General features: G+C 37.3%; 2 long non-coding RNA genes across 3 annotated transcripts in view; one reads left to right on the top strand and one right to left on the bottom strand.

Annotated features, from left to right (window-relative positions):
• The window catches only part of LOC133260307 (uncharacterized), a 293,050-nt gene that overhangs the window by 29,573 nt on the left and 241,975 nt on the right, over nucleotides 1–21,502 (top strand). The window lies entirely within an intron of this gene.
• Nucleotides 188–19,958, bottom strand: LOC133260305 (uncharacterized). Its single transcript, XR_009740736.1, has 2 exons — nucleotides 18,974–19,958; nucleotides 188–366 (listed from the first exon to the last, which is right to left on the bottom strand). It is a non-coding gene; the product is annotated as an uncharacterized LOC133260305 (long non-coding RNA).

Genomic DNA, 21,502 nt, shown 5'->3' with positions numbered 1-21,502 from the left:
CTTGCCAGTTCCACACTCCTGTGAGCTAATTCCTTAAAATAAAGCCCTTTGACATAAGATATATATAAAACTTCACGTATATGTGTGTATGTATACCCTATGAGTGTGTTGTTCCTATTGCTTCTGTTTCTCTGGTCAACCACGACCGACATACTTGCCTTATATTTTTTCCTGAGGACATCAATCATCATACAGTTGTGCTCCAGTTATGTTTTCTATTCCTTGGATCTCTTTCTATTGTCCTTCTTCCTCATTAAAATTTAAATTTTCATTTATACTCTTAATTCCATAGTTCTCTTTTGATTCATCAGTCTTTTCTCTCTTGTAACTCCAATCTTTTCCATGTCTCAGTTAGTGAACATAATCCTAATTTATAAAACAAAATAATTGCCATTAGCTCACTCCCTTCAATCTTCCTATCAGTAAAATTAGGAGCATTTCACATTATATTCCAAATAACTTACTATTGGCTAGTCAAATGGATGCATACATATTAATATATAGACACACTGAGTTCTAAAGAATATGTTGTATTTATTCTGGGTTTCAAAATATATACCAACCTATTTATAATTTCAAAATAGAAGGTTAAGTAGCAAGGAATCAACTATGAACTCTATCACAATGTTGACTTTCATAATTAGGTGTTGAAGGCTTTGGTCCATAAGCTTTTGCATACTAGGGATTCTTAAGTAGGAAGTCATTTTCAGTAGCCTACTGGAATTCACATGGATGTTCCACATGTGACTCAAACCTACTCAAAATTTAACTCCAACTCTTTCCCCCAAACCCTCTTTCTCTTTTCCTACTTCCCTGTTTGGTTGTTGGCAATCTCATTCACAGTTCTTGATGGCTCTTGACTCCATTTTCTCCACTAATATATTTCCCTTTGGTCCCAAGTTCTGTCAGTTCCTTTCCATTACTAAGTGTATCATACTCTGTTCAGTTTTTATGCCTTTTCACACTGATTCATTGTTTAAAGAAATATTTACTGTCTATGTAATCTGTGTCAGGCACAGTTGTAGATGCCCAGGATACATCAGGGAATAAAACAGAGAGGTACACCTTGTGGAACTTACATTCCAGAAGAGTTTGACCAGTAATTAACAATTAATATAACTAATAAATATGTATATTAGGAGATGATATTTTTCCCTGAAAAAAAAAGAAAAGAGGACGTGCCCCATGGGAATTGGCTAACTCAATACATATTAAATAAACATTTACATGTGGATGATTGATTGAATGACTAGTGCTTCAAACTCTAGTATGTCTTATGTTCGATGTCCTGGAAGAAATTTATGTTTAAATAAGGACTTAGTTCATCCCTTTGGTTGCTTTGGTTGTGTGAAGATTTGTTTTGTTATCTGTTTGTTTGTTTCTTTGTCTTTGGTAGAATAAATGGCAGAATAAATAAATGTCACATCCTGTCAGAGGATGCTGACAGATTAAAATACCAAATGAATTGCTTAAAAAAAAGAGATGTATTTCTAATTTGCCTTCCCTTCCTCTCTCATACCATTTCTTCTTTTCTTCCTTCTTTCCTTTCTTTCATTTAATTTAGCAGTAACTATGTAATTTCTCCTGGAGGAGGGCATGGCAACCCACTCCAGTATTCTTGCCTGGAGGATCCCATGGACAGAGGAGCCTGGAGGGCTATAGTCCATAGGGTCTCACAGAGTCGGACACAACTGAAATGACTTAGCATGCAAGCAAGCATGTAATTTCTACTATGATTCAGGAGCTATGTCTGGCATTGGAGACACAAGGTTTATTAATAAAGAGCCCCTGAACTTAAAGCTTTCACAGTCAGGTGTTGGATATACAGTCATACAGGTCAAGGGAAGGCACTTTAGTGGGTGAAAGCCAGGTTTCTAAAACTGTAGTCTCTGGCTGGATCCTAGGTTACTCTGTCTGTAGGTCTCAGTCATCTTTTCTGAGAAATAGAAATAAGGCTCTACTCAGAAATGTGTGTTAGGATTAAATGAGTTACTATTTGTAAATTGCATAGAAAAGTCCTTGGCACACAATAGTAATTTTTCACTTTTCTTTTTTTATTATAATATGCTCTAATAAGTTCAAGGTGAGAAGCGTGCCTGGAGATTTTGGAAGTGTATACATGATAGACTGAAAATAGAGGGACGGTTCTTTCTTGCCTGTAAGTTGAAATGAGGGTTCCATAATTGGGATGAGGATCAGGTTAGTTATGGGGTTCAAGGAGACAGTGAGTTTGGGAATAGTTTTCAATGAAGCATGAAAGCAAGATATTATAAAGGACAAGGATTTTCAGACAAAACATAACCATATATAATATGGCTCACTATAGAGTCATGAAAAAAATACTGAAGTTTTACTTTAGTATTTCGTCTAGGACATTAACATTGACAGATTATTTATCATAGAAGTTATTGTTATCTCTTTAAATTGTAATCATTAACTTTGAAGTGCTAATTGTTTGGGATTTGAGAAACTTGGAATTTATAATTTAAAAAATTATAGCATTTTTGTTGATTTTAGATTTTTATCTATTCTACAAAATCTTAGGTTTTTTAACCCATAAAATGGACTTAGTCTGTGAAATCAGGTATATTATCATTTTAATCTTATTTCTAGTTAAAAGTTAAAGCTATAAAATATCTTGTGTTATAATTTCTGCTGGGCATAATTTCTTACGGGCTATAGTTGAGTTCAGGCATACTTTCATATAATGTGTAATAATAACAGTAATTTTAATAAATTAGATAATACATTGCATTGCTGAATTTACTTTGTTGATATAAAACTAGAAAATAATATATCTTTTCCTAAAAATATAAGAAATAGTGATTTATTCCCTGACACAAAGTAATCCTAACACACACACACAAATCTATGAAAGCGTGTATTTGTTCTCAAAGAGCACACACACACACACACAAAGATTTGGAAAAGACGGCAAACTTGCTAGGATTTTAAATCAATATTTGTGTGACACCTTTTTATCTACTGCCTGAAAGAAATAAAAACACATTAAACTTTTTAATAAAAGTAAGTTAGAGTAACTGAGAGCATTTTCAATCACATCATAAAGATTTGTTTCAGACATAAACAGTGACTTTCTGTGAGCTCTACCCTGACATCTAAAGAATTCAGAATGACATTCGCTATCCAACAGGGATTTTCCTTCTGAAAACATCGCCCACTAAGAATCCCCAAACTACTCCGCCTCCTGTGTTGCTATGTAAAAAACACCAGGCAAGCATGAGAAAATGAAACTGGTTGGCTGAGGTTTGGCAAAGGAGCCTTCACAATGGGGAGGCTTAGGAGAATTTTCCTGGATCCCCATAACTGGCAAATCAGGGCTTCAGATCCTGGCCTTTTTCTAGCCAGGGATGGGAAGGGGAGAGGAAGGAGAAGGGAGAAGGTAGTGGCATGGTGAGGGGAAGGGAGAAAAGCCATGGGAAAGTAGACCACATCCCCAAGGTCTGTGCAGTAGCCTATCAACATTCATTTGTTCATTAATTTGATAAATCTTTGCATGCTGGGCATTGTTCTTGGTGTTAAGATAGGTTAGTGAATAAAGCAAAGTTCCTCCTCTCAGTCTAGTTCAGGAGACAGATAAGAAACAAAACTTATGTGATAAATCACATGGCAATATATACTATGGAGAAAACTAAAATAGAAGGAGAAAGAGGGTATTAAGGTGGGTTTAGATTAGTCAGATAAAATACAAGACAGTAAAAAAGAGAATTTCAGATAAACAACAAATTGTTTTTAATCTAAGTATGTCCTGTGCAATATTTGGGAATAATTTTTAGGATAAGTATATTATCCCTCTGTTATATAGCCCTCTGTTATATTTAGGTCAATATACTAAAAATTGAACTATTTACTGTACATTTGAGATTAAAATATAGCTGAATGCCACCCATCCCCAGTCTCCACTGCAAATCTAGTAATTCTGTTTGAATTAGAAAAAGGAGAGTGATTCTATTTTTATATCGAGTAGTCAAGGAAGCCTCTGATGTTATGATAAAAGAGCAGAGACCTAAAGGAAGAGAGTGAACCAGGCAGATATTTAGAGAAGTGTCCATGACAGAGTAGAACATGTGAGTGGCAAGGCCCCAAGTTACACATGTTCCTGGGAGACTAGTGTAGATGATGGGCAGGGAGAAATCAAGTTGAAGGTTGAAAGGAAATGGACTTGGAGAGTTGGATGTTGAGCCAGATAATGTCGAGTTTTATAGGATATCATAAGAACTTTGGCTTTTACTCCAAATGAGATTAGACATCACCAGAAAATTTAGGTCAGGAAATGCTATGATCTACATTGAATTTTAAAAATATATGCCTGCCAAATGGGGACTAAAAGAAAGGGTAAAAACTGGAAAACCATTTAGGGGTCAATTGCAAAACTTAAAAAAAAAAGACTATTTTTTTGAGAGTGTAGTGGCAATGAGGGTAGTGAGAAGTGGACGTTTTAAACCCATAGGATTTATGACATATTAGATGTTGTGAGATATGTGAGAGAGGCAAGGATATTGGGAATTTTCTCCCAGTTTTAAGACCTGAACAATTAGAAGAAAAAAAGAATGGAGCTGACATGGGCTGAAGAGAAGGCTATAGGGGTACCAGTCTGGAGGATGGTCTGGAGTGGTTTCTTTAAGGAGTTAGGGTACTGGTGGCTTAGTTCTCCAAATGGAGATAGCTTGCAGGCAATTATACATCTGGAGCTGAAGAGAAAGATTGGAAATGCAGATATGTTTGTGCGTTGTTAGCGTAAAGGTATTAAATAAAGTTATGAAACCAGATGAAGTCCCCTAGAGAAGAGAGATGGATCTTGGGTACTACATGTAGAGGTGTAATAAATAAACAATTGAGGAGTATTGAGAGATGTTAAAGGAAAGCTGAGGAAGACTGGTGTCAAAGAAAGCAAGGAAATACTATAGTTTTAAGGAGGAAAGATAGTTATGCTAAACAATAACTGGTATTTTGAACAATAATAGTAACAGTAACTCCAAGGTCTTTTAAACTATTATTTTAATGAACAAAATGCAATAAAGGCTGAGGGACATGACATGTAACATGAGGTTTGTATCTCCATATTTCTTCCTTTACCTTCATCTTTCTGGGTTGGAAGCACTTTGGTAAATAATTGACAATACAAGACGACAAGTATGAGCTAACATTTGACAATTCCTGGCTCCTAGTTCACTCACTGTTTCACTTTTACCTCATCTTGGACTCTCTAGGTCCGCTGCAATTGTGGCCACTCATTATCTGAGTCCCCATTTTGGATCTACTGTTATTTTCTTTTTTCTGTGCACACCACAAAGACTTACAGTCTTAAATCAATATATGAATGCAGGGGCAAACTAAAGTTTGACTTTCTTGGCAGTGCCTCCATTTATTATAGTTAATATCCACCTTGGTCAGAAAAACATCTGAGTCTTTATTTTCTTTAATTAAAAACTCATCTGTGATCCCTCAGTGTTCAGCTAACTAATCTGAAAACCAAATTATGTGTTAAACAATTAATAGCATAATAGCTTCCCTTTCAAAACGTCACATTTTGAAAGAAATCTTCATAGCAGCACATGGTACCAGTTGAAAAAATAGTGTTGAATAATTTCTCTAGTGAGGCGTGGCCCAACATAGTTGATAGGGAGAAGGTTTGAGTACTTCCCTAGTGGCTCAGATAGTAAAGAATCTGCCTGCAATGTGGGCTCCCTGGGTGGGGAGATTTCCTGGAGAAGGGCGTGGCTACCCACTCCAGTATTCTGGCCTGGAGAATTCCATGGACAGAGGAGCCTGTCAGGCTAGTCTATGGGATCACAAAGAATCGGACTCAACTGAGCAACTAACACATATACACTGAAAAGTAAGCCTCAGCTCAACTGAAAGTGGGCAGCTGTTCACATTCCAACATGATGGTTCACTTGTTATGTATGAGACAATGACCTTATTTTTTTCCTCAGTTCAGGCTAAATTCATAATTTGTAAAATATTTAGGGATTATTTTTAATCAGTGAGTTTCTGCTGTAGAAAAGTCCTGTAAAATATTTCTCTACACATTCCTGTATACTTCCCTCTTACTTTGTTTCTTGGAGTGGTATGCAACAAGAATATACTTCTTTAATAAAAAGAAAAGTTATATTTAGAAGTTCTGTTCACAGTTGCATTTACAAAGCTGTTGTAGAGCAGGATTGTCAAACATCCGATGTGGCGTCTAGTTTTGACCAGTGCATCGGTTACTAGACTCATCAAGCCACTAGAAAATCCTGTTCTGGCTCTGCGGTGAGTCTGTCCCCTAATGTGGGGAATCTGCCCCGCCTGCAAGTTCTCCTCGGACTAGTCTATGGAGTTAGGCAATAGGGCTATGTGAGTTGTAAAAATGTCACCTCTGTTGAACCCAAAGACCTTTAGTGTCTAGCTTCTAGTTATAATAATAAAATCTGTTGCTGAGTTGATTATCTGTTTCTTTTTAAATGCTTAGAATCTCACAAGTTAGTTAGTCTGCAAAATTGGGTTGAAAATTTGGCCAGATTTCTAGAACATCCACCCCTGGCATTTGCCAAAAATATCAAAAGAGCAGCCTTTCTTGTGGTACTCAGCTCCTCTGATTTCAGGCCCAGTTAAATACCAGGCACTTTCTTCTTCCTTTCTGGGTGGGAAAATAGGGTATGAGAAAACTAGGCAGAAGACAGAATATTTAGACATTTAAAAATTAATCTTTTCATATTTTCAAATCTTTGATTGAAAGTAACATAAATTAATGAGTTTGAATGTTTTTTGTTTGAAGTGAAAAGCTCAGCATAGAAAAAAAGAAAAAAAAAATTGAGGCATCTCTGTGCCAAGACCAAAGGGTAATTTTGTGTCCTGGCAATTCAAGTTGTGGGTTGCTTCTCCACAACTGTGCTTCCACTGCTATTAGTCTCCTTGGAGTTCTACCCTGACTAGTGTCACATAATCTAATAATGAGCAGATGCTCCTGCTGTGCACATGGCTCGTAGATGGTGATTTTGGAGGAGGTTTAACTCTTTCGTGATACCAAGAGACAATGGAGTGAAAAAATGATGAGTAACCTAATAATTAATGCAACTTTCAAATTTACCTAATGTACAAGAAAGACCTAGATCAACAATAATAGAGAACCAAGAGAGAGCTGTGTCTTAGGAAACTTTCTCTGTTTTCTGTAATGTTTAAGATATGGGTAAGTACATTCAAACTATCCAGTTTTATTAGGGACCATGAATTAAATATAGACACACTGCACAGCTTGTCAGAGGTATGATATTTCTATGTTGTGTATAATTGAGTAATATATGTTCAAAGTTCAGTGTCTAGCAGTAAATGTTAACTGGCTAGATGGTGGCCCCTAGAAGCAAGGTTTGGCATTTATTTTTGAGAAAACAAAAATGCATGTAGACTGGTTACGTAGCTAGAGAAATCCCCCTTTAACCAGAGATCCATGGGCACCTCAGGAACAATAGATATTCCAGAAAACCCAGGGAATAAATTATGCTTAAGAATTTTGATCCAAACATGTCTCCACAAGGTATAAATTGTAAATTTTAGTTGTGCTGGTTCAACCATCACCTCTCCTCATAACTTAGACTTCACCTCATAACTCTAGAAGAGAGCATAGATAGCTTCCTCTGTGGAAGATGGCAAATCCTTAGTTTGAGGATGTAATTATTTAATAATTTAAATATTTTTTATAATTTTAACATAATGAATGGAAATACAAGAGGGTATCCCGAAGATAATAATAAAATGTTCTTCCTACAACCTCATAGGTGAACAGTATGGAATTTGTTTTTGTCTTTCAATTTTTCACAAAACTATATATTAAATTTTTTGTTTTCCTATAAAATATCATCATATACTACAGTTTTGTTTTCTGCTCTTTTGCACTTAGCATTTCATCTAGAGGGGCTTTTATGCTATTAAATATTCTTAAGAACATGCTTTTCAGTGATTTCATATTAATTTGTTACATGCTAAACCACAAGTTATTAAGTCATATCCCACTTGGAGTAGTAATGATGACTCCAAATTTCTACTATTATAAATGAATCACCTTTACATATAATTTTAGAAACATTTCTCATGATTTATTTTGCAAGATTATTTTTTTCTGTGTAAACAGTTTAAAATATATAGTAAATTTTAAGATTTGTGATGTGTATTGACAAATTGCTTCCTAGAAACATACGCCCTTTGCAAAATCCCATAGTGTGTATGTCTGTGTGCATTTTAAGTCTTTCACAATGCTGTGTTTTCTTTGCTTTTTCCTCACTGAGGCTTTGATCTTTCATAAGGTTTGTATTTGTTTTCCAGTGGCTAGTTTTATAATGAGACCTCATTCAGCTCAGTTCAGTTCAGTCGCTCAGTCGTGTCCGACTCTTTGCGACCCCATGAATCGCAGCATGCCAGGCTTCCCTGTCCATCACCAACTCCTGGAGTTCACTCAGACTCACGTCCATTGAGTCAGTGATGCCATCCAGCCATCTCATCCTCTGTCGTCCCCTTTTCCTCCTGCCTCCAATCCCTCCCAGCATCAGAGTCTTTTCCAATGAGTCAACTCTTCACATGAGGTGGCCAAAGTACTGGAGTTTCAGCTTTAGTAGACCTCATTATAAGACCCTTATTCCTGTATTTTCCCAGACAGTGTAACATTTTTCTACTAGGAAAGTTCTCCTATTTATTGTTGCCTAACAAACCATCCTAGCATAAAACAACATTTTATTGTATATTGTAATTTTGTGGATAAAAATTCAGACAAGGCTCAGCTGAAATTCTTCTACTCCATATTTCATCAAGTGAAATTACTTGCTGGTGTTCCGCTGATAGCTTGGCTGGTCTGAAGGTTTTAAAATGGTGTAACTTACACATTGATGACTTGAAAGAGATAGCCAGAAGTCTGGGCTCATTCGGGACCCTCTCCCTTCCCACGTACTTGTAGGGCCTTTCCGAGTGTTATCTCTATCATGGTAGTCAAACTTATATGGTAGCTCATGGCACAAATAGTATTACAAGAAGCCTGGGTAGAAGCTAGAGGGCTTCTTATAACCTAGTGTCAACTTCAGAAGTAGTTGAATGATTCTTCAACTGTCTTCTATTGAGAAAACAAGTCACTAGATTCAGCTCTAATTTAAGGGGAAGGGAATTAGAGTCAAACTCTCAATGAGAAAAGTAGATGATTATTTGTAGTTATCTTTAATCTACACCATTCATCCTCTGGTTACAAATTATTTTCTTTCTACCATATCTGAAAGACTTTAATCTCCTCCCTAGATTTGCAAAAATCTTACCTTCTTACTGTATCAATGTGCACTCCAGGATTTCATCATCTAAATTAGGACGATGTGAGAATTTGTATCCTACTGTTGTGTGAAAATTGTATAAATCTTAATTGTGTTGAATTGCTTCATGGTGCTTTTCAGGTCTACTATGTCTTTCTACTTCTCTGTATATTCATTCCATTAATTTTTGAGAGTTTGATATTGAAACTCCAATTAAAATCTTAATTTATCTACTTAAAAAAATTGTCATATATAGTGGAACTATATGTAACTTTGTTGTGTATTTTCCAAGTTTCCTGTAAATGTGTTATCATATTTTCATAATTTAAAAAATCAAAAAAAAGTGATAACAATTTTTAAAGTAAATAAATAGTTCTATGTGCTCTTTAATCCCACCCTCACCCACACCCCCACAGACATTGACGCTCAAGATAGAATCAGTAGATACTCTGACTGAAAACGAAGAACAGGAGGCACGTAAAAGTCAATGGCTCACAGAAATTCTGAAATTCAGCAGTGTTCATGGTCTAATTCAACTCCCTGATAATGATTCTTCGAGAGCCTTGGCTATTCTGTCTGAGGTCCTGGTTTTTCCCTCTGAATCATTTTTCCTTTTCCATTAGTAATTGCCAATATTTGAATCTACATAGTTTTCCCAGCATGCTTTATATCTGTAGAAATTTTGAGTTTTGAAGCTCAAATATCTTTTTATTTTGTCCGGTTTCTGTCCATTTTGATTCAGCTTAATATAATTAAACTTTTTGATTTCTTATTTATCAATTAATAGTCTACTCCATTAGACACATGGAGTGTACAAATCTCTTTGACATTAGTCCCTTTTTATCTTAAGCTCCCTGTGAGATTGTAGAGGGATGACATCCTCTAGTTTTACAAATATCATCGTCTATGGATAAAAGCTTTCTTAATAAGTACGCTTTTTGTGGTCCATGTCTTCTCCCCCTCTCAGAACCTAACCCATTCCCTCAATGTTTCTGGAGTCATTTCTGTGCTTCTTCAGTGTGTTCATGGCCACTATCATCAATAGATATAGTCAGTATATAGAAGATGTTTTTATCTGGCACTTTCTGAGATCTGCCACCACTAACTTTCTCGCACTCTTGTTTTTAATTTTTCACTATCACTCCTATTGCCTCTTTCTGTAAGGACAACTGAAAGGCTTTGTCAGTCTCAGCTGTCTAGTTAGCATATACACAATCTGAAACTTATTTTCTAATTTCCCTGGAATGGGATTCATGAATTTTGCAGTTGTTGTTTTCTTTCTAGTATAGTCTTCAAGAGAGGTGGGATCTCGGATCTAAATTTTTGCCATGTTTTTACTAGAATTAGAATTGAATTATTTGTTATAGTCTTAAATATTTTTTCAAATGGTCACTATTAGAGATGAATGACAGTCTGGTAAGGGGTAAAATAGAGTATTTTGAAACCATCAATTTGATTTTACCTTAATTTATGTGGACATGGTTGATTGAGGCCATTTCTGATGTCACAATTTTTATTAACAAGTAATATCTCAAATGATTCACCCCATCCTTCATTTCATGAATGAATTCAGATGGCAGTGAGAGCCAGAGATAAGAGGAAGGAAAAAAAAAGATGAGGAGATAGTTTAAGGAGGAAGACAATATTTAATATTTCATAAGAAGTGTCAAAATGAAGTCAAAGCAGCTAAATTCAGAAGGCTAAGTTCAAATGGATATTTTAATAAATATGACATTAATATTGGAGAGGGGAGAATCCCACATTACATTTACATTAAAATAAGCATGCACGTCGGAGAAGGCAATGGCACCCCACTCCAGTACTCTTGCCTGGAAAATCCCATGGACGGAGGAGCCTGGTGGACTGCAGTCCGTGGGGTTGCTAAGTGTCGGGCACGACTGAGTGACTTCACTTTCACTTTTCACTTTCCTGCATTGTAGAAGGAAATGGCACCCCACTCCGGTGTTCTTGCCTGGAGAGTCCCAGGGACGGGGGAGCCTGGTGGGCTGCCGTCTGTGGGGTGGCACAGAGTCGGACACGACTGAAGCGACTTAGCAGCAGCAGCAGCAACAGAAAGCATGCGCATATTATAAAATCCAATGTAAAGGTTAAATTAAGTTTTAAGTTAAAATATGAGATTGTTTCTGAAGTTCTTTTCAATCTGATCTTTATGTATCTTGCCTACATCATTCAAATCTCAACTTAAATATCACCTGCTGAGGAAAGTTAGCCCATGAGTCTGTAGCCTATTGGTTCGTTTTATTCCTCATATCACTTTTTACTCTCAGATGTTTCCTTGTGTATTTTTTTAAAATCAAGACTTGCTCCACTCACCCCAATAAAGGATAAAATTTATAAGAATGGAAACTTGTAGGTCTTTTCCAGTGCTATTTTCTCTGCTCTGGACAGACCCTAATGCCTAGTTGGAATACAATAATACTTTTGCTTATGAATGATAGAAATATTACCAAAATTTCATATTGATAGCAGTATGTTGAAAAGGCTTTAAATTCCAGGAATCTAGTCATTCTTTTCTGCTCTTAGACATACTGAGATGCAAATAGGACACTGTTCCAATAAATTGACTATTTCTAATATTCAAGAAGCTAAAAACGTTATCATTTTTCTGTTGCATCTGATCACCTTAACAACATTCAATTTTGCTTTAAGGAATAACTGAATTAACATACAAAACTTTAAGGATAGCATCTGTTACAGAGAAGCATACAGTATATCATAGCTGTTTATTGTTATAATTATCATCATGATCATTTCCCTCTTGGTTTTATTTGCAAAAGTTTTTCTGTTTTTTTATATTTTTATATTTATTTAATATTTCTATTATCTTTCTCTTTAATAATTTCTGCTTTTATCTTTACTATTATTTTTCTTCTATTTCGCTTAAGAATGTTTCACCAATTTCTTGAATTGAATGCTTGGTTATTTTTTTTTCTCATGTAATTATAAAAATATTCCAAGGCTGTGATTTTGTTTCTGAGCATCACCTTGGCTGCATTTCATAAGCGTTAAACTGTAGTGTACTAATTTCAGTATTTTCTAACTATTAATTTTTATTTCTTCTTGGTCCAAACAAAATTATTTAGCAAAACTATTGTAAATTTCTCATAGTTAAAATTTTTGTTTGTTTTGTTTCTTTAGTGTTTTATTATTATTTCTTCTTTTATAGCAGTCAGAGAATGTGCCCTGCATAATTTCTGCTTTGCAAAATGTTTTGAATTATTTGTGAAATTATAGATAACAGTTTTCTACATGTTTCATGATTGTAGATTTTGTAGATTTTAGATTTTGTAGATTTTATATTTAAATATATTATTAATTTAATCATATTAATTACTTTTTTCAAATGATTTGTATTTTTTTTCTTGATCTGTGGGAGGCATCAAAGACAGAGAACAATATTATGTTTCTATTCACAGAGGTTATGTTTCTATTTTTTATATAGTGTTCTTTAGTGCTATTCATTTAGCATATAAAGATTTGTGATATTTTTACAATTTTATTATTATTGTAAAGTGCACTTTTTCTGTATAAATGACCTTTTGTAATCTGATTACTTTTTCAAATACATTTTGGTTTTACACTAATATTTTCATCCATGCGATTTAACATATGGACAACTTTTCTGTGTAAAAGTCCTTTGATGAGAACTGAAAAGATCAAAGTCTATAATGATCTCTTTAGAGCAAAGTAAGTGTCCTTATTCTTTTCAAGAAGGACCATCTTTGCCTGAAAATATTTCTCCTGACATGCAGGTGATAACGTGCAACATTAGCATGAAAACATATGAGAAGGAAGGATTTTCTCTTGACTAGTTAAGAAATAGGCTTAACAATTCACAAATTTCTTATGGGATTAGACTTTAATACCTAGTAATCACCTTTGTCAAGGAAAATGTATTCGACACTGTGGGAAGTAATTGCAATTTATGGAAATGTTTTGAACCAAGAAAGAAAAACCCGATGTCACTATCAGGGGTGATAAGATGGAGTTGGCTCCCTGTGTTAAAAGGAAGAAGTTTCTCTAGCAGCTCATTCTTCTGCTCTTCTTCTTAGACAAGACTTCATGTCTGGGAGACCTTCCCAGCTTTGGTTCAATAAACTCATACCTTATCATCACAATTAAAATCCCTTTGCTACAAAACCTTAAAGAGAGATTGCAATTAATTCCTCAGGTGTCCTTTCCCATTAATCCTTTTTTTCACAACTATCAGTTTCATTTTGTTTTACATCTAACTACTTATAGAAATGATTGCTTAATGCTTTTTCATTTGTTCTATTTTTTCCATACAGAGATCATAAGCTTCTAGAGGACATAAATCTTCTTGAGTTTAGTTTGCTCTGTACTACGCTGAGCACAGATACATGTTTACAAATCTATCAAGGTGTGCCAGCTATCTCTTTTAAACAATTATCAATCTCCACCTTTCCCTACTCTCCCCCTGCCCCCTCCCAAAAAAAGAACATAGTAATTGATGCTAATCCAAGTGATAGTAAAAAGGTGAGGTATAAAGATGAAAGAAGTTTTAATTTTCCTTTTTACATTGTCAATCCTTGACCACAGTTATTTAAAAACTGCATTGACCAGTCATACAATATAAATATGGTTTGAAATGTTTTCACAAAAGTTGCAATTGCCTAGTTATTTGGGTACAAGGGAGTAGCAGACAGTTAGGTTAGATGTAAGCTGATGCATCTTCTCATCAAAGGAATCTAAGTAGCCTCTTGTCTCAAACTATCTATTAATTTTCATCTACATTTTAACCACTTCATAATCTACTGATTACTGAATGAGCTATTATCTATGTAGCCTCATATTTGGGGGCCTTAAAAAGAAAATTGTCTGGAACATGCAGTACCTGTTAGAGGTTAGAATAAAAAAATGCCAAAATACACTGGCTCAATCTCAGGACAGCTAGGATTGCTGAATAGTCTATAATTGAGGAGCTGAGGAGGAGTGGTACTTGTATTATGTAAAGGAGGGATACATAATTGAATTAAGCAGTGGGGGAAGGGAAAGAAAACAAAGATCAAAGCTCGAATAACATCAGTTCCTGTTCTTGGCGATGACATTAATGACAAAAGATTTCTTTGTTCTTTCCCATATGATACCACCCTACTTAAAGTGAACACACTATTGCAAAATTTGCAGTTTGCACAAAGACCCTGACCATTTTGAATGCTAAGAAAAAGCTTTAACAGATTTAGCATTAGTAGTTTTAGAAATCTCCTCCTAATACTTCCTATGCAGAACTTTAAGGTTGAACTTGAAAGTGGCTAACAATGTTAAGGGGGGAAAAAAAAACCCTTAAGAGAGAACACTGTTATTGGTATCCGACATATAAACTGTGCAGTTGGGAATAGCCTCAGGGGGCCATTTCCAGGGAAAGCCTCACCTGGTGAGGTCAGAACCTCTGGAGTTTAAAGCAAGGGGCATACTTTATTACAATGTGGACTGGAGGTGAACATACAGATCCCATCAGTCTTTAGAGAAGCTATTTCAAAGCTCACCCAAGAGCTCAGGCATAAATACACGAGCAGGAGGCCCTTTAGAAGGGGTTCAGACAAGTTATAATACTACCTGAACGTGAGCCAGGCCAAACGGCTAGGGCCCGAATTAAAAGGAAACAGTTTATAGGCTGTGGGACCTCTTACCAATACATCTTTTTCACTAGGGAGAAAAAAAATCCCTTTTGCAGAGGTGATGAAAACCTGTATTAAAAGGTGACACAGCAGAAAAAAAAAAAAAGTAGGCTAAGCCAATTGATTATTTTAAAAAACAAGGGGAAAAGAGCCAGCAAGATTTTAAAATAAGTGGGGAGGGGAGAGAGGGAGGAAAAAAAATCATGGTATATTCTATGATTAACCCAGGACAAATGATGTTTACAGCAAATAACACTTAGAAAATTCAAGAATTATATTCAGTTAAACCTGTGCTTTTTAATAGTTACATCTATGAAAGTGTTGAAGAACTTTTTTCAATGATGTGAGAGGTAAGATTTGTAAAATTCAAACACAATGACATAGGCCCATAAGTAAATGCAGTGTTCTTGATAAGTCTAGAAGGAGAAGTCCAGCCAAAGCATAATTCATAAAATTGATAACTGTTCTTATCTGTTACAGATATTAACCTACAGACAACCTTTGGCACACTTCAAACTCTCCTTCTTATCCCCTCAAGCCCATGGCCACTTGGAGAGATGTGTATGTGCATGCTTAGTTGATCAGTCATGTCCATCTCTTTGTGACCCCATGGACTGTAGCCCACCAGGCTCCTCTGTCCATGGATTTCTCCAAGCAAGAATACTGGAGTGGGTTGCCATTTCCTTCCCCAGGTGATCTTTCCAACTCAGGGATCGAACCCCAGTCTCCTGCTCTGTAGGCAGATTCTTTACTGTCTGAGCCTCCATGGAAGCCCAAGATATGGTATCAGTTCAGTTCAGTCACCCAGTCATGTCTGACTCTTTGCGACCCCATGAATCGCAGCACGCCAGGCCTCCCTGTCCATCATCAACTCCTGGAGTTCACTCAGACTCATGTCCATTGAGTCAGTGATGCCATCCAGCCATCTCATCCTCTGTTGTCCCCTTCTCCTCCTGCCCCCAATCCCTCCCAGCATCAGAGTCTTTTCCAATGAGTCAACTCTTCGCATGAGGTAGCCAAAGTACTGGAGTTTCAGCTTTAGCATCATTCCTTCCACAGAAATCCCAGGGTTGATCTCCTTCAGAATGGACTGGTTGGATCTCCTTGCAGTCCAAGGGACTCTCAAGAGTCTTCTCCAACACCACAGTTCCAAAGCATCAATTCTTCGGCGCTCAGCCTTCTTCACAGTCCAACTCTCACATCCATACATGACCACTGGAAAAACCATAGCCTTGACTAGATGGACTTTTGTTGGCAAAGTAATGTCTCTGCTTTTGAATATGCTATCTAGGTTGATCATAACTTTCCTTCCAAGGAATAAGCGTCTTTTAATTTCCTGGCTGCAGTCACCATCCGCGATGATTTTGGAGCCCCCCAAAATAAAGTCTGACACTGTTTCCACTGTTTCCCCATCTATTTCCCATGGAGTGATGGGACCCAGATGCCATGATCTTCGTTTTCTGAATGTTGAGTTTTAAGCCAACTTTTTCACTCTCGTCTTTCACTTTCATCAAGAGGCTTTTTAGTTCCCCTTCACTTTCTGCCATAAGGGTGGTGTCATCTGCATATCTGAGGTTATTGATATTTCTCCCGGCAGTCTTGATTCAGCTTATGCTTCTTCTAGCCCAGCATTTCTCATGATGTACTCTGCATATAAGTTAAATAAGCAGGGTGACAATATACAGCCTTGACGTACTCCTTTTCCTATTTGGAACCAGTCTGTTGTTCCATGTCCAGTTCTAACTTTTGCTTCCTGATCTGCATACAGATTTCTCAAGAGGCAGGTCAAGAGGTCTGGTATTCCCATCTCTTTCAGAATTTTCCACTGTTTATTGTGATCCACACAGTCAAAGGCTTTGGCATAGTCAATAAAGCAGAAATAGATGTTTTTCTGGAACTCTCTTGCTTTTTTGATGATCCAGTAGATGTTGGCAATTTGGTCTCTGGTTCCTCTGCCTTTTCTAAAACCAGCTTGAACAACTGAAAGTTCACGGTTCACGTAATACTGAAGCCTGGCTTGGAGAATTTTGAGCATTAATTTACTAGCATGTGATATGAGTGCAATTGTGTGGTAGTTTGAGCATTCTTTGGGATTGGAATAAAAACTGACCTTTTCCAGGCCTGTGGCCACTGCTGAGTTTTCCAAATTTGCTGGCAAATTGAATGCAGCACTTTCACAGCATCATCTTTTAGGATTTGAAATAGCTCAACTGGAATTCCATCACCTCCACTAGCTTTGTTCATAGTGATGCTTTCTAAGGCCCACTTAACTTCACATTCCAGGATGTCTGGCTCTAGGTCAGTGATCACACCATTGTGATTATCTGGGTCGTGAAGATCTTTTTTGTACAGTTCTTCTGTGTATTCTTGCCATCTCTTCTTAATATCTTCTTCTGTTAGGTCCATACCATTTCTGTCCTTTATCGAGCCCATCTTTGCATGAAATGTTCCCTTGGTATCTCTAATTTTCTTGAAGAGATCTCTAGTCTTTCCCATTCTGTTGTTTTCCTCTATTTCTTTGCATTGATCGCTGAGGAAGGCTTTCTTATCTCTTCTTGCTATTCTTTGGAACTCTGCATTCAGATGCTTATATCTTTCCTTTTCTCCTTTGCTTTTCACTTCTCTTCGTTTCACAGCTATTTGTAAGGCCTCCTCAGACAGCCATTTTGCTTTTTTGCATTTCTTTTCCATGGGGGTGGTCTTGATCCCTGTCTCCTGTACAATGTCATGAACATCAGTCCATAATTCATCAGGCACTCTATCTATCAGATCTAGCCTCTTAAATCTATTTCTCACTTCCATTGTATAATCATAAGGGATTTGATTTAGGTCATACCTGAATAGTCTAGTGGTTTTCCCTACTTTCTTCAATTTCAGTCTGAACTTGGCAATACGGAGTTCATCTGAGCCACAGTCAGCTCCTGGTCTTGTTTTTGCTGACTGTATAGAGCTTCTCCATCTTTGGCTGCAAAGAATATACTCAATCTGATTTCGGTGTTGACCATCTGGTGATGTCCATGTGTGGAGTCTTCTCTTGTGTTGTTGGAAGAGGGTGTTTGCATTTTCTTCGCAAAACTCTATTAGTCTTTGCCCTGCTTCATTCTGTATTCCAAGGCCAAATTTGCCTGTTACTCCAGGTGTTTCTTGACTTCCTACTTTTGCATTTCAGTCCCCTATAATGAAAAAGACATCTTTTTTGGGTGTTAGTTCTAAAAGGTCTTGTAGGTCTTCATAGCACCGTTCAGCTTCTTCAGCGTTACTGGTTGGGGCATAGACTTGGATTACTGTGATATTGAGTGGTTTGCCTTGGAAATGAACAGAGATCATTCTGTTGTTTTTGAGATTGCATCCAAGTACTGCATTTTGAACTCTTGTTGACCGTGATGGCTACTCCATTTCCTCTGAGGGATTCCTGTCCGCAGTAGTAGATATAACGGTCATCTGAGTTAAATTCACCCATTCCAGTCCATTTTAGTTCGCTGATTCCTAGAACATCGACATTCACTCTTGCCATCTCTTGTTTGACCACTTCCAATTTGCCTTGATTCATGGACTTGACATTCTAGGTTCCTATGCAATATTGCTGTTTACAGTATCGGACCTTGCTTCTATCACTAGTCACATCCACAACTGGGTATTGTTTTTGCTTTGGCTCCATCCCTTCATTCTTTCTGGAGTTATTTCTCCACTGATCTCCAGTAGCATATTGGGGACCTACTGACCTGGGGAGTTCCTCTCTCAGTATCCTATCATTTTGCCTTTTAATACTGTTCATGGGGTTCTCAAGGCAAGAATACTGAAGTGGTTTGGCATTCCCTTCTCCAGTGGACCACATTCTGTCAGACCTCTCCACCATGACCCGCCCATCTTGGGTGGCCCCACAGGCATGGCTTAGTTTCATTGAGTTAGACAAGGCTGTGGTCCTAGTGTGATTAGATTGACTAGTTTTCTGTGATTATGGTTTCAGTGTGTCTGCCCTCTGATGCCCTCTTGCAACACCTACCGTCTTACTTGGGTTTCTCTTACCTTGGACATGGGGTATCTCTTCATGGCTGCTCCAGCAAAGCGGAACCGTTGCTCCTTATCTTGGATGAGGGGTATCTCCTCACTGGTGCCCCTTCTGACGTTGAACGTGGAATAGCTTCTCTAGGCCCTCCTGTGCCCGTGCAGCCACTGCTCCTTCGAGGTGGGGTTGCTCCTCCTGGCCGCTGCCCTTGGCCTCAGACGTGGCTAGCTCCTCTAGGCCGCTGCCCCAACCTCGGACGTAGAGTAGCTCCTCTCGGCCGTTCCTGCCCTGGCACTCTCGGCCACTGCCCCTGTCCTCGGAGGTGGGGTAACTCCTCTTGGCCGCCTCCTCTCGGGCATGGGGTCCTCCTGGCTTCTGCCCCTGACCTTGGATGTGGGGTAGCCCTGCGCTAAATGCACTGGTCTATTACAGATTGAAACTTGAATGTACATTGATACTTATACCTGTTGATCGTCTTTGGTAAAGTGCCCATGTAGGATAGATCTTAATCTTTGCTGTTAATGTAAAAGGTATAAGAGGATTTGCTAGATGGTTGTATAACTGGAAAAAATGGAAATGTGTCAGATCCCTCTACAAGAAGGGACTTATTGCCCCAAATGCCAGCTGACAGTCTCCATCTATCAGCTCTTTCATGGTTTGCCAAAGTTTCTATGGGTTTTCTCCAAGACATGCTCTTCCTCCTCCCCACCCCAACTCCATCCCTATCTAAAGACTGACTGAGCAGATATTAGCATCCATCCATTTCTTCCCAAGACAGGCCAACTCTGAAGTATATGCCCCAGAGCTCTCCTGAGCTTGTGACCAAAGTATTATTGAACTTCCATGGCCATGCTGTTTCTCCTGCCCAACCTTGCTTCTCTTCTAATATATTCTGCTTGGCAAATTCCCTCTCAGTGCCTGCTTCCAGAAAATCTAATCTATGAATATGACCATATTTGTTAAGAGGCTTTCTAGTAAGTGATCTGTGCATTCCACCTTATTTTATAGTTTAGGAAATGAAAATACAAACAAAAAGAACTTACTTGGGATGAACAGTGAATTACATATTAGATATCAGTGCTATGACTTTTAGAATCTTCTGATTGGCCTCTCATTCTTCTCATTGTGAGTTGGCCAACTGATTCTAAGTGTTGTCAGGGATATTCAATAAGAATGCCAAACCTGGAAAGTTGTAGCTCCATTGGAAAGGGAATATCTAGGCTCTCAAGTGACTTTAATTGTATATTAAAATTATGTGTAGGGAAGCTAATGAAATAAACCTATGGGATATTAGATAATTGAGAATTACCATTAAATTTTTATCTTTTTCTAAAATATTTTGGTTAAATCTCTTAAATGTAAAATTATGTAATTTGAGGGGAACTTGAAAATTAGGGAGTTCACCCTTTCAATTGGTAGATAAGTTGAACCTGAAACTATGATCTTGGAGCTAAACATGAAAAGTAGATAACATGCTCTGACTGAGCCATAAGTAGATAACACCGCCGAAACAGTCAATGCAGATGTAGTATTGAGGGTAGATATGAGCCATGAAAGCTGTGGCAATCAAGGTGTAACTGTCTTTATGCTAATTAGCAAGTTTTGTTAACCATTTATTAATATACATTTACTTATTTTAATATATAAGATGGGTAATGAAACTATATGGCATATCTTACCTCTTATTTTCATATATTATAAAACTTCAAATTGAAAAAAAAAATGCTCATTTAGACCATTAATGTGTATTTAGTATCTGCTATGTGCTAGGCAATGTTTTAGGTGCTGGGATGATAGTGATAAGCAAACACATAAAGTCTCTGACCACTGGGAGCTTAGAATTCTGGTGGAGGAGATAACAATAATTAAGAAAGTAATTAGGTAAATAAATAACTATAATCTATAAGTTTATATTATAATGTCAAGTAAATTATAAAAATAAAGATTAAGTTATAGTAGAGGATAATGCCATTAGAGGCTGCTCTAGAACTGTAAATATTGTACTCTGGGAAGTTCATTTCTCATAGACATGAGACTTCTTTCATGTCTATGAAGTGAGAGAGTGGGCCAGGCAAGTATCTGGGATACAAGTATTCCAAGCAGAGTATAGTAGACTTTAGATGGGAAAGGCTTTGGGGTGTAAAAAAAAAATCATCAAAGGAAATGCTGTAGGAATGCAGTGAATAAGCTGAGAGATATGTAGGAAATTAAGTCGGAGAGGTTGATCAGAGGCTAGATCTTGTGTGGATGTAGGAGGTATAATAGTAATTTTAAACCTTATTCTAGGCATATCAGAAAGGCATTGGAAGATTGAGGGTATGGGCATCATATAATCTGCTTTATCTTTTAAAAGGATTACTGGCTACTGTCTGGAGGTAAAACAGTAGGGAGAAACAGTAGAAGCAAATAGTTTGAGGAGTAGTGAGGAGACTCCAGGAGATGGTGATGGACAGGGAGGCCTGGGGTGCTGCAATTCATGGGGTCACAAAGAGTTGGACAAGGAGATCCAACCAGTCCATTCTGAAGGAGATCAGCCCTGGGATTTCTGT

This window comes from Bos javanicus, chromosome 2, assembly GCF_032452875.1.
Source record: "Bos javanicus breed banteng chromosome 2, ARS-OSU_banteng_1.0, whole genome shotgun sequence".
Classification (NCBI taxonomy): domain Eukaryota; kingdom Metazoa; phylum Chordata; class Mammalia; order Artiodactyla; family Bovidae; genus Bos; species Bos javanicus.
This window is presented reverse-complemented; position numbering and strand designations above follow the sequence as displayed.